Consider the following 19,465-nt stretch of genomic DNA (forward strand, 5'->3'; position numbering starts at 1 on the left):
TCTCATCTAGCTTTTTATTCTTTAAAAGCCACCTTTGATTACCATTGATCCTCCCATACAGTTGATTTATACCTGCGTGCTATTCATGTCACAACATCTTAAATGAATCTTTTTTTTATTGTGTGTTAACCAGAATGATGAAAGAAGTGTTCTCTCCATGTCCTCCGGGGATGCTAGTGCTTTTCTGCGGGAGAGGATGGGATCCTGACTTTGTTTTTCTCCTTCAGCTGTTATTTCCCCGAAGAGAAGAGCAGAGTGAAGGAAGCTATGAGTGATCGACTCTGCTTTTATTCTCCAGGTTTTCGGGGGATTTGAAGTTATTGAAAGTCTGGGGATGGGTGACAGCTCAGAGATGTCTATGTGATGCCCATCAGGCGTGCACCAGGCGCTACGTTGTGTGTTATGTATTGTATGCATGTGTCCAGCCTCGCAGGCAGTGAGGCAGAGGGCACAAGCTCCATGTTCTCAAATATGTGTTATTCTTGTGGCCAATCATTTCTGCTCACACATGACATCTCTCCCAGATTGATTTCATTCAGCTGTAGAGGGCGGCAAGATCAAACAAATGTTGTCTGAAATAGCGGCGGCGGTGCAGGGAGGAGGGGGGAGGGGGTCAGGGGTGGGAGGTTGCTTGCTTGAAAGATGAAGTGAGGGATGGAAATGGAGAGAAACAGAGTCAGTCATGCAGTCAGCACTGTGCCATGTGGTGACATGGTATAGTGTTACTCCATAAACCAACAATCCTGCTTCTTTTCACAGTGAGGTGGCTTTTTTGTAGAGGTGGTGGGGCCCTATTCCTTCATGATGCCTCTGAGTACCCATGCAAGGAATAATGGATGCGTAATATGGAACGACAGCTTGCAGAGCACTATCATTAATGTTGTAATTCACTTTTAGTGTTTCGACTATTGCGCTGCAACAGGAGGCACAGATGTCACCTGAATCTGCTCTTTCTAGCAGCCAGAGCACACCCGGTTTTCACCAGCTGTCTTGGAACGCACGCTGCCAGCCCCCCCTGTGTGGGCAAATGTGGGCAAGAGTGTGTGTGTGTGTGTGTGTGTGTGGGGGGGGGGGGGGGGGGGGGGGGGGGGGGGGGGGGGGGGGTACATGTGGTCTTGTTTTACTAGCCTTTTGAATCCAAGTTTGGGTTTTTGGACGGAGGATGTTTTGTTTGTTACATTTGTGCGTTGTAGGGGTTCATTTACAGTTAGGCTTTGAATTTAAGAGTAATTAATCATTCTCGCATGTTCTGTTAGGTTTTGCTCTTTTATCTCTTCTTTTTCTCATCTTAGGTTATAAGATGTATCCAATGCGTTTTCACTTTTCTTATAGCACCTCTGTTTCCGCCAATAATATTAATCCATCACTTTGAATGAGAGGATGACAACCATGTTTGGAAAGCATCACAGAACAAATATCAGGGTATAGAGTTTTACATTTGATGATAATGTACATTCTGATACACAAGATTACTCCTGTCAGTCACAAGCATCCTATCCTAAAAACCAAAGCAACACCGTACCACCAGCGATACTTGTAAAATACAATGAAACCTTAAACTATGTACGAAACATGATTTCAAACATTAAATTCAATGCACTGACTCAACAGATTTTACCTGTCACACACTACCTGTCAGGGACATGACAATGAGAGTTGCATGCATGGGAATTAAAAACCATTTCATCCAAATTAAATGTAGCAGGGGTCATTTCCCAGGCTTAACAAAGAACCTTCAGAGCTTACAGAAGACATTGTACAACTGTTTTTACACTTTATTAATAGTGTCCATGCTCATTTAGTGTAAATAAATTAATCCAAAGTAACAAAACTTTCAATATCCTTAAACAAAATAATCTCGATAGATGCTATTTGTAACTATACATGTGTACAGCATATTTCTAGTCTTTCAACCACTCAATGTGCTTTACACTACTTGTCACATTCACCCCATTCACACACATTCATAAACTGATGGCACAGCCTTTGGGAGCAATTTGGGGTTCAGTACCTTGCCCAAGGACATTCCACCATGCTGACTGGAGGAGCCAGGGATCAAACCACCGACCTTCCTATTAGCGGGTGACCCGCTCTACCTCCTGAGCCATGGCACACATGACTTTTTTGAATGACTTTCCATCAAGAAGTGTTAACGGTCCCTTTTTACAGAGGTTATGTTACTAACAAGCCAATTACCTTTTAATTCTGACTCTGGTTGGGGGGGGGCAGCAGGCCAAACAGATTCCGGGGGGGGTCTGTGCAACCCTGGCCACCTCTCTAGTTCTGCCTCTGGGTAGGCTTTGGGCTGAAATGAAAAGGGATGCAATTTATTTTTCTTCAAAGAGCAGTATTTTCTTTTCTGAGGCAAAATGCAAAACAATAAGTAAATAATGATATGGATTTCATGGATACCAGCGCTCTAATTGAAACAGGTGTGATTAGCATATTGTTTGTTTCATGCTGCACCGTAGGCCTATTTGTGTTATACGGGGACCTATATGGAAATGAGTGCCTTGAAAAAAAATAAACAGAAATGTATCCTATTTCTTTAAAAGGGGCACAAATTTACTGTGAAGATCATCCTGGCAAAACCACAGAGGGAAATGTCAGAAAGGGGAAAAAAAGGTTCAAAGAGAAAATAGCTGACTGACTCTGTAAGTGAAGCTAAGCTCAAAATGAAAAATGTTCATTATATGCCCGTCAAGGTGAAAGGAAGCCATCTCCTCGCCGCTGCAGTTAAAATGTCGACCTCTCCTTCTCTGAGGGCGAAAAGAGGAGAAATGTAAAAAGAGGAGAAAATGCTGCTGGAGCTGCTGGTGTGTGTGTGTGTGTGTGTGTGTGCGCGCATACATGTTTTGCATGTGTGTGAGTGACTGATCTGAGCTTCAGTTCAGACAAGGGCAGCGATGTTAATGGTGCTGCTCAGTAAAATGACCCTCACATCCGTTTTCTTCATTTTACTGTGCTTCAGAAGTCTTCATATTTTCCCCATGTCAGCAGTGTTTGTGTATCATTGTTGTGTTGTGTGTGTGACCTCTACAACTTGAACCGCGCCCTCTCGGACCTCTGCTTGTCTCTTTGTATGTACCTGCTCATGTAAAGGCTGTTAAATCGCACTCAAGAGGCATTTTATTCAGCAGTGAAGCAGAATGTTATGGTCGACCTCTGCAGATCACAGATGCTGTCCCTGGTGCCTCATTACTGACAATTTATATAATCTAATGTTACTTGAATCACTCGCTTTGTTGGCAAATGTTTTTATTTTTAAAATGGCTCTCATTCAGCATTAACACGACGTCTGCCATAATGCTACAAATCTCTGGGGAAAAAAAGCAGCGGGTGGGAGCTGAGCAGCTGACCACATTCTTGACAAAAACTTTCAGAAAACAACCGTCATGGCCTGACTACTAATGAGTGGAAGCCTCACAGTTTTGATTTGTTGGATTCTGTGCTTGTGCCAAGGCCCGTTACAATTTTCATAAGGACTCGATGCCAGCATGGCCAAGCTTAACTATCTGTTATGGATTATGGGCTAACCTTCCACCTCACCATCTTATTTCTTACAGCAGTCTTGGATGTGAAAGACTTCCACGTTTTTATGAATGTGAGCAGTGACATTAAAGTTCAACTGCTTCAAACTCAGTGCAAATATTATATTCCATCATTAGAAACCTCTCTAGATCTGCAAAGTTTTTTGTATTGTTTGTCATTGCAATTAGTAGGGACAAATTGTGAAAAATGTAAAGGACAAGTGCATTTCTTCATTGTTCTGATTCTTGACATATCTCATGAAAAGACCAAACCCAACAATGAGTACGAGCCTGATATATCTTCTTCCTCTGCTCCATTATTGTCCAGAAACTATTAAAAACATATCCGGAGGCAAAAATACCTGCAAAAAGTGACAGAAGGAGAGAGAAGAGATGAGAAAGCACAAAACTACTGGAGAGGGAAGAAGTTGTGACATGCATTAATGGGATAAGAATGTATCCAGACGAAGAGGCGGAGAGAGGAGCTCAGTGCATCATGGGAAGTCTCCCAGCAGTCTAGGCCTATAGCAGCATAACTAAGGGATGGTTCAGGACTCACCTGAGCCAGCCCTCATAATAAGCTTTATTAAAAAGGAAAGTTCTAAATCTACTCTAAAATATGGAGATGGTGTCTGCCTCCTGAACCCAAACTAGAACCTGATTCATCAGGAGAGGAGCTTGATAGCTGAACGCTCTGGCTCACATTCTACTTTTGGAGACTTTAGGAACCACAAGTAACCCTGCATTCTTGGAGCGCAATGTTCTAGTGGGGTAATAATGTGCCATGAGCTCTTTAAGATATGATGGTGCCTGACCATTAAGGGCTTTGTAGGCGAGCAGAAGGATTTTAATTTATATTCTGGATTTTACAGGGAGCCAGTGCAGAGAAGCAAATACAGGAGAAATATGATCTCTTTTCCCAGTTCTTGTCAGCACACGTGCCGCGTCATTCTGAATCAACTAGAGACTAAATAGTAGTTAATTTCTTCCTGTAAAATAATTGAATTGAGGGACAAATGACTATCCAAAACATTGTCTGCTCTTTGCCTTACAGTAACTGATTGGTATATGGTGGCGTCGACATTAGACTTCACACTCAGCATCAGCAACAAGTGATTTCTGCCTTTCCAACACCTCTGACAGGTAGGATGACTGACTTTCACCAGAAATTTATCACTGTGTGTGTGTGTGTGTGTCTGTGTGTCTGTGTGTGTTTAAATGTGTTTTTCTTCCTGAAGAGACATTTGTGTTCTTCATCAGGCCAGTTATCGAACAAGTTATCGAACAAAGATATATCTAAAGTGTTATATATATATATATTAATATAAAGTAGGGCTGGACAATTTAACGCATTATTATTGCATTGATAAATTAATTAAGCTTTTATTTTTATTACTATTATTATTTTGAAAGTCTGTTGTTCACTGGCTCCAAATATACATACAGTTGAACCATGGGTCACAGGAGGGGTGGGATGTTGATCAGCCTGCAAATCACCCACCCAAACAAGCAGCGGAGGGAGGCTTCAGCAGACTACGCTGGATGCAGAGTGTGGGATAGCGAATGGGATAGCTACACACTGCATGCTGATTAGTCAAACTCACAAACAGCGAGGATCAGTCTCTCTTCCAATGATTTGGGCTCCACGTTGCGTACAAAAAGTTCAAGACAATTTAACTTCGGCAGCGGCCGGGCGTGTGCGTGAGGTGACCACTTCACCTTAGTGAAACAGGGACACCTGCTACTGAACATGGACTGTTTATGCTGCTCCCTGATAAAAGAAAAGTGTTTCTGCTGATCTGTTCAGAAAAAAAACAACTGAAAACAGATTTATATATGTGAACCTGTTGCTCATGATCGTGGCTCTGGTAACTTGTTTTAACAAGCAGATAAAAGGTACCCTAAGGCCCTGGCAGTGCAGGCAAATAGCTTTGGTTTAATATTTGATTTGATTGCATTAATGTTAAAGTTGAGATTTACAAGAAATATATTATTGCTACTGTGTAAAGGGTATCCTCTTGGTAAAAAGCACCTTATTTGTGTTTGCAAACCACATGTTATTGCACTTTTGTGTATATAGCAGTGCATTTAAATTAAAAGTGTGCAAAACACTACTGTAGAATTCATTATTCAATTTTCCCATGACTATGCGATTAATCGCGATTAATTGAATAAAATCATGCAATTAATCGCAATTACATTTTTTAACTGTTGCCTAGCACTGATATGAACTCTATATTGCTGCAAAAGTTATAGGAGAAAACAACAATATGTACTTGATATTTCTACTTATATATAAATAAAGTATTTCAACAGGGTGAAAGTATAATATGACATCACCACAAAATGTTCAATAGACCCCACTGACCAGAAACAGTAGGGAAAGAAAAACCTGTAGTACAATAGTTACTCACAAAATTTAGGATCTAATAAAATACTTATACAGATACTTATACAGAAAATACAGATACTTTTTCTCACACAAGGATAGAAACTGTTACTTTTGTTCAAAGAATAAGTATGAAAAGTAAAGAAACTCATTTAATAGGAGTGAGATGAACTAAAAGTAAAATTAATAAAACATAGAAATCTTTTTCAGTACACTGCCTCGGTATACTTTCTCATTATTTAGCTCTTTTTTTAATTAAAAGTTGCCTCAGAATGTTTAAATGCCATATTGACTTAAGTTACAAACCACTGGGCAACTAAGAAGTACATTTTTTCTTCTTTTGCCATTTTGTGTAATGAGCCACTGTTTCCACATCCCTCTGCAGTGTTGAAAATGCGTTCTTGTCAGCTTGTTCTATATACAGACGGTTAAAAGACATCAGAACAGACTCATTGGAATGATAATCTAGTGTGTGTGTGCACTTACGGAGAATATCTCGAAGCATGTCAGACTTGCATCAAAGCCGTTGTTGTAATTTCCTTTTCAAGGGCAACTTGAAAGAGGAGTCAGGAAGAAAGTGGCATTAGTTTCTTGTTTTCTCCTACAAGGCAGCCGGTTCAAAAGTAACCCAGCGCTTTCTGATGGGAGTGTAGGATGATTCAGCAGGAGCCCAATAGCCCATCTGACTGATTCACATTTAAACATAAACAGAAATATGGCTGCTCCGGGGAGCTCCGCAGAGGAATGGAAAGTAGCCCCAAATTTCACAGCAGCAAATCAAACGTCCTTTTATTTAACTCTTCCTCTCTGTTTTCCCTTTCTCTATGGCTCCCTGTAGCATTGTGCACACATAACTGCGTGTACTGATTGGGCTTATTTGAAGCACGTACCCTGACAAAAAAATAGAGAAGAGGAGATTTTCCCGTGTCACAACGGGATTGAATGTGGTTCTCCAGAAGAGGAGGGCCTGAGAGGATTATATGGCTCAGTGGGCGCTGTATTGTGTGGGGAGTGGATACAGCAGGTACCCACCGAATCCCAGCCAAGAGACAGACACAGTGTTGCTAGGGATAATGTTGCCTCCTAGCAATTAAACTCTGGAGGTTTTGGAGTGGTTTAGGAGGAAGCTTGTTAAATTATCCCATCGCTTCTTTCCCCTTTTCTCTCTCTGTCGCTCTGCCTCTCCGTTAACCACATCTCTTCCATTTTTACTGTTTCACTGAGTGAAAACCTGAAAAACTGTAGGGGGAGTCATTCGCCTTGAATACTTAATGCTACTTAATTGAATCCTCTGCTGTTGGTTATTTGCATCTTTTTCGATCACATATAGAAGACACACGAATTGAGACATAAAGGAAAACTGCACACCCAATTGTCAGTGTAAAGTGAGACCAAAAATGCCAGAAGCTGCCAGATGATGGCAGCTTATAATTAGAAACATATATGCATTTTAAAAAAACAAGACAGTGAAACTCTGAAATAGTCATCATAATCAAAATGTATTAAGAATTCAGTCATAAGAGGTTACTCCCTTTGTCACGTCGCTTTTCACAAATAATTTGCAATTTATTTGCACTAATTGGAAGATGGGAAAAGTCGATGATGATTTGGATGCTGTATTAATATTCTAAATGATGGCACAGACTTATGTAGGATCCTCATTACTGCAACATACACTAGGTTTACAGGACAATATGCCTCCTAATTTCTTCAGCCTCCTTCTTTAGCCTTTGTTTAAGTAAATTTAAAGGTACTTTTTAGGTTTTGTATATTGAAATATACATTTTTTAATGTACATAATTAAAATAGAATTGAGCAGTTCCTCAAAGAAGGCTATTTTCATTTCATTCATATCATTTTACCCCTTTTCCCCTGCTACCTTATTCCTTGTTCTGTACATTTAAATTGTGTAAATGCAGTGAGGTTTTTGTCCAACTGTAGCTATTTTCATTGGACATCTCAGTGGAAAGTATATAAGTACAATTACTCAATTTCTCTACTTGAGGTACAACTTTATATGCATAATTCAATTGTATGATACTTTAAACTAGTACTCCACAACATTTCAGAGGGACGTATTGTACTTTTTACTCCACTACAATTATTTGACAGATATTGTTACATTTCCCTTGTAAAATGACTTTTTAGTTTCGATATTTTAAGCTCGTAATAATTCTGTACTTTCACTTTAGTCAAATTTAATACTTTTTATTTTTACTTACTACTTTCTTTACTTTATTTCATTCAATCTTATTTTTTATATTATTTATAGTAGGCATTCTTTCAGGAATTACCATTTAATGTATTTACATTTTGTAATTTACTTTCTATATAGTAGGTTTCATCTGTAATGGTGAAGTCCACCATTCCCACCTTGAATTCAAATTTTCTTTTCATGCATAATAAAAATTTGAATTTGATTGGTTCCACTGTAAACACAGATATATCTGTTGCCTTTCTGTTTTATTTCTGACAAAATAGCTTCTAAAGGAATGTTTGCTGCCCCCACAATTCTGGGACCTGTAGTATTAAAGTGCACTTGCAATTACCACTAGTAACCAAGGATGTTGCCACATCAACAATAACTTTAAGTTAATGATCTAAATTCTTCTTCCATCTCTGTGCCACACAACGCAAGAAGTTATCTGCATTAAACAGAAAGACTCGATGTGCATTATGCATTTAAATACCAGTTTTAGAACACAGAACTTACACTGGTTGCCTGAAACTCATGCTGGATTTATTTTGTCTTCATTTTGCCTTTGAGTTCAACCTCATGTCTTGGTTTTGGTTTTATGGGGGGTGTAGCTCACTAACTTTGACCACTGTCCTCGTCCTCGGGCAAATAAACAGCCCATTTCAAAGGTGAAAGTCCATGGTGCTCCTCTTGAAAAATATTCTCTCATTTATTTCTAAATGTGACACTGTGCTTCCTAATACTCTTGGGACTTCTGTGTCCGTAGTTCCAGGTCGGTTCCCAACAGTACAGTAGTGCTGCGTTAACCTCTTTTCCATAACCCTACACACACACACACAGAATCACACACACACACCCCAAGGTAACTGTGGGTAGTAGAGCCCCAAAGCTTCGTCGTCCAGGACAAATTGGTAGCAAGCGGCTCATTTACTCGGAGCCGTCATGAATGGACTGTGCCGTGACTGTGTAAACAAGTGCAAAGACTCCCAAGGGCATTCCTGCATAAATAATGACTCCAAGAGATGTTTGCCATTTGTACCACTCACTGGTTGCAGACATGGGTCAGCTAGTCTCCTCTGTGGGGAGTCTTCAGTAAACAACAGCCGCCGTGTCCATTAACGACTGTGTAGAAAGTTTACCTGGTCACAGGTGCAAGGGCTGGTCTCCCAGGCTAGGGGATACTGGGAATTTATTTGGCTTCTTCCCCCACTTGTTTGGAAGCTTTTGGTTTTTTGGAGACTAACTTACAGACTTTCTGCTTTGGTCGGAACCATAGTAGAAGTTAAAGCTTACAAGTTTACTTCACTATATGTTTAAATCTGGTTGGTTTATGTTCACAATGTTTAAAACAAGACAGGGCTCCTAAACCAGTCACATAGACTCAAAAGTAGTTATTTTGTAGTGTGGACATTTGAGGGATTGTGTTTTGTCATCTTGCCAGGGTAAAAATTCTGTGGCAGGTGAGGAGTCAAAACGCATTGCATCTTCTGTCATTTTAGCCGTGCATAGGCTTGCCTCCAGCCTACTCTAAAAACATATAAAGCAGTATTGCCATTTATTCTTCGGTTTTGCCTGTCTTTGCAAGCTTGATGAACTTGGGGAGCTTCATGCTGTTGTTGTTGGTCAATTTTAACAAGTTGTTTTCCAGTTTTCTTGGAAGGAAAATAACACAGCAGTTATTGGTACTCCTGAATTTCAGTAGTATTATTCAGTCTCTGTGTGAAAGCAACTTAGGTTGACATTAGAGGAAGGCTTTATTTTGATTTGAGCTGTTGTTGGGACCTGGTAGGTGCAGGTTTGGTTATTAGCAAAACATCGAAGATATTCAGAAACATGAATACAGTTGAGAATTTTACAAAAAATAAAGATGAATAAATACAGGGCATCACCCTGGAATCACGGACCAATAACCAAACATGAAAACTGTCTCAAAGAGTGGTTTTCTCAGCTAAAAATGCCAGTTTTTACACTATTTTATATTAATAACATGGACGGTTAAGGATGAATCGGAACACTGACTGTCACAACAAGCTGTTATTACAGCACAATACACAAATAACCACAAGCAACTCCTCTTTAAGAGGCATAATGGGATTTTTTTTACTTCAGCACAGATCAATGATCAACAACTTCAGCCAATAAACCACTATCATCTATTCTAAGCAAAATAAAAGCATACAACGATCAGCAAGAATATTTAAGCGTGTGTGTAAAAAAAAACACAAACTAAGCCAGAAGTCATGGTGTAGTCATGGACTCGGACCTGAATTTTGGCAGCCACATTAAGACAATTACAAAGTCAGCCTACTATCACCTGAAACAATTTACCTGTTCTCACCAAGATGCCCTGGAGCACAGCTGGAGTTTAGGCTACACACTGTGGGTTTCAGATGTCAATGTGTGTGGAAGGCGTGTAGGTGCATATGTGTGCTGGTACAAGAAAAGAGAAAAGGCACACAAAGCACAGTATATAAGATCCTGGTTGCTGCAGATAGATACAATATAACTACCACTTTATCACTTAGTACCCAGCAGTAAACTTGCTTTCAACAGCTGCGGTTCTGGACTTTGGTCCTGATAAAGTATAGTTATTGACTCTTCATGCAGTGGCAGGAACTAACACAGGTAAAAATACAAATATATAATTACTGCGCTAAACACAATAACTATCACACAGCAACCGACAGTTAACTTGCGTTCGGCAGTTGTATTACTGGACTTTGGTCAAAGTAAAGTGCCGTTAATGGTTTCACACAGTGTCAGGAACAAAACAGGTAAAAATACACAAATCCTAATTACTTGGGAAAAGCCACCACTTTATTACACCAGAACCGACAGCAAACTTGCATTTGGCAGTCGTGTTGCTGAAAAGTCTGCTCTCGACTGGCGAGTTAGACCTTCACCTAGGGTATCAAAGTTCAGCACTGAAAATGGGTTCCTCCTGTAGCAACTCGGCAGTTGTTTAATATGGTAGTAAGTCAGGTATTTTACTTGGGTGTCTCAATATGGTACTATGGGATAATATATTAGGATTATACTTTCTTAATTCAAACAAGTTAATCTTCTGCACTGTGGCCTTTTTAGGACATTAAGACTCAGCTTGTCAGGCTCTGCTCCACATTGTCAGTTGTTCAGATTTTAGCAGTCTACCCTGTAATCTGTCAGCCTCAGTTTTAATGGGGCTAAGCTGTATTTTGAGATGAATGCTAACATTATTAGGATACTACTCTGACATTTAGCATGTTAGCTTATTCTAACATTGATCATGTGTATATAAGTCATGAAGTTAACATAGTATCATGCTGATGACATGTCATGTTCAACTTTACTTTTCGCCAGGGGAAATTTTGTGTTGCAGCCAAGTCAAAAATTTACACAGACTTGAACATAAAAAATATTAAACATTTAACTGAACTTTTAAAGACACTACAACCCCCTACATAAGCTTACATAAAACAATATACACCAGTAGCATTACATAAAATCTGGAGTACATTTAGCCACCATCATCCACCCCCAGTCATTATTGGTTAAAACATCATCATCATCATCACCAATCAATTTTATATAAGACATCAGCTGACTAATCCTGAGCCACCATGCTATGTTAGCATTGATTTCAATGTGCCTTTGAAGGCCAGCCAGAACTCTGTAATTAGTGTGCCATGAAATGAAGTGTTAAACAAGTGGACAATTTGACTGGGCAGTGACGTTGATGAAAAGTCAAGAGGAGTCTTTAAGACTCATCTTTTGTTACATATTTCATAGCAATCCATGAAATATGTTGTTGAGATTCTGCTCTGGAACGACTGATCCCTACGCAACTGTGGCTAAAAACTGCCTTCTGAACTACAGTGTTCCACTTTGTCTTCACTTTGCACAAGAGGCAGTTGTGCACTGACCCGATATCATCTGCAGCTCGATGAGCATTATGTTCTTTTGACTGTCGTTATTGCACGTCAGTAGCTTCCGGGAACTCTACAGTCAGCTATGTTTTAGATGGCCACCTAGGCTGCAAGCAGCACTCCAAATTGTGTTTCATAATTGTTTGGCATATAGGTTTCCGCTCCAAGCGTGGGTTTGAGGGAGAATGGAAAGCAAGAGGATGTGTCAGTGGGAGAGAGGGGAAGAAATGAAGAGGAAGACAAAGCAACACCCACACCTCATTAGCTTAAACATTGCGTGTATCCGTTATCCTTTAAGATAACATTTGAAGAAGAAAAAAAAAGCTGAAGCCCACATCTACTGCGCCACAGCATGGGATGGAGATATAAAACAAATCTCCACACTTACACTCTGCCATCTGTTCATCTTGGAGAAGAGCACGCCTTTGCGACACTTTTTTCTCCCCTCCCTTATAAACAATCAAGCTCTCTCAGAAACCATACAGCTTGACAAAGTGACAGGCCTGGATGCCAACCCTGTGGCTGCATGTTTTCTTTCCCCTCCTTCCTTTAGAATTTCACTTTTTTCCCAGATAGTTTGCATATCTAAATCCAGTTTTTGATGGCATATGCAAAATACAATGTGACATAATACAATTTGAGCTCCATGTGAGAAATGGAATTATCTTGGCCTTGATTGTCAGCACTGTGTTACAGTAATCACTTTCTTCCAGGAGCAAAGACGTGACTCACTCACAACTTGACCTGCTGTCATTATCTATTCACTCTGACAGTATTTATGCATTTGGCTTGATATTTTGTTTTCCCTCAGGTGAATTAGAAATGAATTTGGAAATAGAATAAATAAATAAAGGAATGATGAAAAAATGAGTAATCCCCCTGCAAATTGGAACAAGGAGTAAATCCCACTGGCAGTAAATCCCCCACTGTTTCTATCTCTCCCTTTCTCTCTCAAAACGCTGTTTGGATGCTTCAGAGGAAGTGGTCGATCTTCACAGTGAAGACACGTCATGGGCTGCTTCTCTGTGATCTCCACAGCCAGACAAACTCCCCAGTGGTCTAATTGATGCAGGATGTGTTTTCCAGGTCTCTAGAGGAAGGTCACATCACATGAGTCTGACACACCATGGAGACATAGAGAACATAGCAAAGTCGCTTTTTATGCTACGAGTGACTTGTGAAATGTTGCAGAGATCATGTATTTTTATTTTTTTTCCCTCACATTGAGACCTACTGTACACATTCTGGTTGATTTACCAGCTGATTTGCCATCCAAACAGTAAAGTTAGAGCCCAATTTATGTATTTCAAATCAAAAAATATAACATGAGTCGTTACAAAATCTGAATTTCAGTACCAATACCAAAACAATATTAATATCAACATCTTATTTTGAGCAATATGAACATTTTATAAAAAACTTTTTCATTTAGCAACATATGCTAAACATGTGTCAGCGTTTAACATTAACAAGAGTAGCTAGAAATTACCTGCACAAAAAGTAAATGTTTTTCAGATATGAATTATCTGATCAATGAATAAGTAAACAAGACCAACATTTAAACATTCGATGTCAGCTTTTTATACTTGACAGTTTTTGATACTCTTTGGATATATACATGTCAGACCTACTCTAAAAGTATGGAGGTTTGACACCTAGCTAGTTCAGATCTTGCCTAAATCATCAAATTCAGTTCACATTTTCAGTATCAAAGGTTTTTCTGTCACTTGCTAATGCAGCATAACTTTCATGCTGCAGATTCACGAAAAATGCAGAGAATGTTTCAGTGAAAGAAATGTGTAATTTGGTACTAATTATAGGCAAAAAATATCACATTCTGAGCTGTTTTAGTTTGATAGGGTTTTATAAGCATTTGTTGATTCCTGGAGGAATTTCCTTGATGGAACTACTCTAGTTAAATCCAAGAAAATATGCATTCATCACTGACTTATTTTTGTAATCTTTATCCTCTATGTATGTTTAGGTGTATGCTACCCTGTAAAGAATATACTACCACCTTAGATAGTTTCTTTTCAGGAAACTTCTCAGGGAAATATTAAGGAAATACAAACCGTTTTAAATTAAAAAAATGTCCTAGACCTCGTACCACTGACATACCAGTTGAAGTAGTCTTATTCTGAAAAAGCAAAAAAGCAAACCACGGAATGTTGTGCCACAGACCTGTAAATAAAGGGATTAAAGAATGAACAAAAACAGCTCAGGGTTCAAGGGCTTGACAGTGTTGGGTTATTAATTGTTAACATGGAAGAGAGACACTCAAATCACATTTCCTCCTGATTGCCATGGATTAAGTGGAGCGCGTGTCTCTCTGTGTTTTGGGCATCGCTATCCTGCCTCTGCCAAGCAGTGACACATGGCCGGCTATGCATCATTTTTTGAGTGTTTGGTTGAAGCCTCGTCCTCTCTCCATGGCCCCTCTGCCTGCTTCCACAGCCCATAAAGAGGACATCCATCAGAACAGGTGTAATTTGCTATGCAGGCACGCTTACAATTTGTTAACCAGTTGTTAAATATGTGTGTCTGCATGCACAGTGTGACCCCTATGTTTTAAGGGATTTGGTTTTGCTGTATTTTCTTTGAACTTGAGTAACTTTTAGAATTGATCCTATTTTCTATCATGTCCTTTGAATTTTTAGCTTTTTTGTATGGACACTGACGATCGTAATTGGCTCGTTGGCTAATTAACTTTTGTTTAATCAAATAATTAAGAAATTGTTCAAAGAAATGCAAACTTCTCTTTTAATCCTGTTGAACATGGTCTAGATGAAATGAGCCCTGAGCTTTAACTCATCGAGATACGATGATAATTTGCAGGCTTAGTTGAAAGTGACATTGCTGTCTATGATGGTCCATGCTATGTACTTAACACTCCAAACTATCTGTTGCTCAGTGACATTCAGGTGACCCAGAAAATTCTATGTCATTAAATGCTTGGAGGATTTTTTCTCCGCTGACCGCAGTTTGTTCCCAGCTCAACAACACGTCACTTATTTCTCTCTCTCTTTGAGTGTCATCTTTTTGTCTGTCTTGCTGTAATGAAATTCTACAATTACTGAGCTCTTCAGGCCTGTTTGTTTTGTTTTCCTACTGCTTCCCCCGGTCTTGCATCACAGTCACAGCTTTGCACTGAATGCTACAAAATGGGTTTCCTAGATACCCTCACACAATGCAGTTTAATTCTGGTTACACAACACTAGATGTCACTCCAATGTTCTGAGATTAGTTTGATGTGACTGCATTTGCCCACAACCTAGGTGGACATCCCTATTCGCCTTTTAGTGGATTTCCACACATCAGCTTGCATGCTTTCACATCACATTACATCACATATCCCCATAGTTAACCATGGATCAAATGCTTGTGTCATCCAAGTCAGAGATGCTGTCTCAGATAAGCAGATTTAAAGTGTGTGTTATTTGAGCAGAAAACTGAAGAGGGGTTAGCACTGTGGTGTGATCCTGGGTCTCAAGGGGAGGCTCCCGCTTGTCAGAATGTGCTGTTGCAGGATCTTCCTGATGAAGTCATTAAGAAGTCATTAAGAAACCATTAAGAATCATTAAGCCGGCGAGGTGGCACTCCAATGTGCGCACAGCGAAGCACCAGGCATCAGGAAAACTTGTTAATCACGCAGTTTATTTGTTTCCCCAGTGTGAGACTGTAAATACTATGACAGTGTGTTGAAGTGTGCATCCTAATGAAAGTCTGTATTAGTTCCTTTGCCAGTGTGTGAACGCCCGTCTCCAGAGGGGCCACTCTCATCATCACACAATGGCTGCCTCCTCGCCAGCTTACTCTCTAAAGCAATAAACAAGACCACGCGTTTCTGATTCTGTTCACTCATTTTCCCCTTAATCGGCCAGGTGACTGATTTATAAAATGGCAGCGATACCAGGGAGCGCTGCGCTTTGTTTTAGTCCTTTCTGTTTCCATTTATGATCTCTGGGTTGCACGCTCATGAATGTGTATGGGTATGTGTGTTGCCATGTGTCTGCACTTGTCATGCATATAGATGTGCCCTTAATGTTTTTCTAGCTGATTGTCCACGACCACTAGAACCCCCATACTGTGACAGGTCGGGAGGAGGAGGGCGCTGCTTGAAAAACCACTGAAGAGCTCTTATCTTACTCATTAGGCCTGAGCGAGATGCTGCCTTCCCCCATAATTATCTCCATACAGTAAATCTCTCATTAGGAGGTCCTTCTAAACCAAACCCTTAGAGACATGGGGCTATCTACAGGATGAGGAGGGAGGGATGAAGGCTCAGGTGATGGCTGATGCTGCTATCAGCCAGAATTAGGCTCCATGGGGCCAGCAATGATGTATAAATGGTCCTTCATAACAGGGGATGGGAGTTACAACTTGTATATAATTTCTTTGTAGATTTTATACTAAAGAACAACACAAAATAGCATATATACTTCATCAAAGAGGACCCTAAAGCAACTAACCCCTTTCAGCAGGAATAACCTAAAGAACTCTTTAACTTGTCAAGGAGACCAGTTTTGAAAAATCATCTGCCAAACGGGTAGTAAAATTTGTAGAAAAGAGCTCAAAGCTGCGAGATGTCACGCATAAGGCTGTGTAGCATGATGCCTGATGATCTAACCTGAAGTGGCAAAAAAGGAAAATCTTCTCATCCATTTCTCAGATTTTTCTTTGGGGAAATTGCACCCATCAAAATTATGTCCACAAAAAGTGCTTCTTTTTGTTATACCAGCTGTTTGACATCATGGAAAGGATCCCTATGAGTACTACCTAGTATGAACACACGGTGACACCCCATGTTTCCATGGCGGTCCCTCAGAGAGACAGAAGTTTGTTGTGTACGTTGATGGACTGCTAGCAAGCACAAAAACAAGGTTAAAAACAGGCTGAAGCCATTTAATGCACGGATCACAAAACTATTTTGCACCTACTACTCATTTTGACCCCAAAATAAGTCTAGGTTTAAAAATACGGAAGTTACCATTTATGGGTTGAGCATGAAACTTCATTCATGATCTTCAAAACATGAAATAATTCATGAAATAAATCTTAACTCATGGTACACTTACTAGCCTCACCAGAGTACAGCTTAATCTGAGGCAGCTGCAAAATATTGTCCATTGTCTAGTTCATAGATTAAAAGAGGTACACACCCAGATGCTAGAAACTGTGGTCCCCCTGGAAACACCTGAACAGCAGCTCTGACACGATAACTCTGTCAACCTTGACATGTTCCAGGGCTTGTGTCCAGCTCTGGGGCCCCAAAATCATTACCCACCCCCCACCCCCCCGCCACAGACACACACACACACGCGCGCATGTGACCAAGCATCCAAAATAAACAATAAAACATGCAGGTGTGTTTTAACAAAGCTTCTCATGTGATCACAGCCTACTAAACGCCTGCATGAATTTTTGCTGCCATTCAGCTGTTTGCAGCCATCGAAGAACATTTACAGAAATGTTGTCAAAATACCAGGAAAGCTGCATGACGGATGGCTTTCAGCTGCCATATTTAGATTATGGGATGTGCCTTTGTCCACACATTTGGCTTCATAACTCTCCCCACCGATTTTTACCTGAAAACACATCCCTCCTGCTGAACGTATGACCTGGGTCAACCAACTTCTCTCAGGGATTAATCTTTGCTGTGTGTAAACACATTAACTAGCAATTAATATGGTGATTCTGCTCCAGATGTGCTTGTAAAAGTGGAGTTTGGACTTGGCAAGCTGCTTTTCTGATCCATATGGGTTAGCTGCCGAAGCAATATTCCACCTGCTCCCGCCGCCATTATTTTTCACACAAGCAAACAAATGCCCCAAATGAGAGCCACAGCATTTGGTTTAGCTGCGCTGATGAGGGGAGGGGGGGTTCTTGCAGCATTTATACACACCTGGTTAGTGTGTGTTGAGACGTGGCAGAGAATCTGTTTCTGCTCTTCCGTTATTTTAATTTCAATCCTCCCACACTTGGAACATGATGATGTGAAGGTTTCATCAACAGCTGCAACTGTCTGTCGAGTGATACGACGTTACTGCAGTATCAGTAGTTTTCTGTCAACTAGTTAAACTCGACAAACTTTCACTGTCGGATTGCATTGATAACGTGAAAGAAAATGATGTAAAATGTAGAAATAGTGAAAGCCTGTAGAAGTGGCTGCCGTCTGTGGCATTTCACCTCACCTGCTAACTCAGACACACAAACTGCTCAGGATTCCTCAAACAAATTGAACCGAATTGTGCTAAATTACTTTTTTTTATCGATCCGGCTTATTTTCAAGCCATGTAATTTAATCCTCCTATTACTAGGCCTATATATCATCTTTGTTTATAAAGAAAGGGCGATCAATAAAAAATAATACTGACTCTCTCTGAAAATGAATCAATGTGAAACATGATGCTGCAGTATTAACATTCAAAAGTAGTGTGGCAACCTGATCTGCCTCAGATGTACTGTCACAGCTTTAGTGGCAAAGGTCTTATCTGACTGGCAGCATGGGGGCATTAAAATAAAACAAACAGGGAAAATAACTCACTGAAACAGATAACATGCTGTGTGACATCTAGAAACTTCATTTTCACCCTGTGCATTGGGTGACTGGATGCCATGTGCCTGTTGGCTCAGTCAGTCAGGTGCATGCAGGTCACAGCTGAGATATTGTGTAATGCCTGCTGAGATGATCAGTCGCATCAACCAGCTGCAGAAAGTGTGATTGCATACAAGCTCTGTTAACTCCTGTTCTCATCAGGATTTCCACCCACTAATTCAGAATTCAGAGCAGCAGCAGCAACACAAGTGGCTAGTTTTCATGTCACACATCTTCTCAGTTTTTTTTTTCCCTGCCACAAGAATTGCAGCACTGTCATCATCCACAAGATAGACTCCATCATAGAAATATAAATGTGTGGATTTTTTCAAGCTGTCCTCGCTAGAAAACACCCACATTTTTAATGTGTTTGTACTGAACAATCACAGGATTCCCAAGCTGGTTGCATCAGATCCTCCTTTTCTCTCTGTCGTTACCTCCATGTGATTAAAAAGCAGGTGTACAGCAAGACATTGATCTTATTTTGTGAAATGTTACTCTTGTGGATTAAAACTCATTAAATGTTCATCTTGCATGTACAACAGTAAACCTCAGATGCAGATGTTAACCTTGATAGTTTGTTTCTTTTATTCTCATTCAGGCATTAGCAGAAACCCTGAAAAAAAGACAGAAAAGAGAGTGATATATATTTGAAAATGGACATCAAAAAAGTGCCTCAGCATTCCGTAATTAGAAATTTTGTGTTTTGCCTTAACTCTATAATTTATTTACAATTTAAGTAATATTTGGCGATATGCCTTGTGTTTTAAAATATCCAGTTAAATAAAATACAATACACATTTGTAAACAATGCCTTAACATTAGAGATTTTTCATGGCATCCGACTTT

At 40.0% G+C, this 19,465-nt stretch overlaps 1 protein-coding gene across 2 annotated transcripts in view; it reads left to right on the plus strand.

Moving 5' to 3' along the window:
* The window catches only part of LOC123961410 (RNA binding protein fox-1 homolog 3-like), a 496,038-nt gene that overhangs the window by 191,183 nt on the left and 285,390 nt on the right, over positions 1-19,465 (plus strand). The window lies entirely within an intron of this gene.

This window comes from Micropterus dolomieu, linkage group LG02 (assembly GCF_021292245.1).
Source record: "Micropterus dolomieu isolate WLL.071019.BEF.003 ecotype Adirondacks linkage group LG02, ASM2129224v1, whole genome shotgun sequence".
Taxonomy (NCBI): domain Eukaryota; kingdom Metazoa; phylum Chordata; class Actinopteri; order Centrarchiformes; family Centrarchidae; genus Micropterus; species Micropterus dolomieu.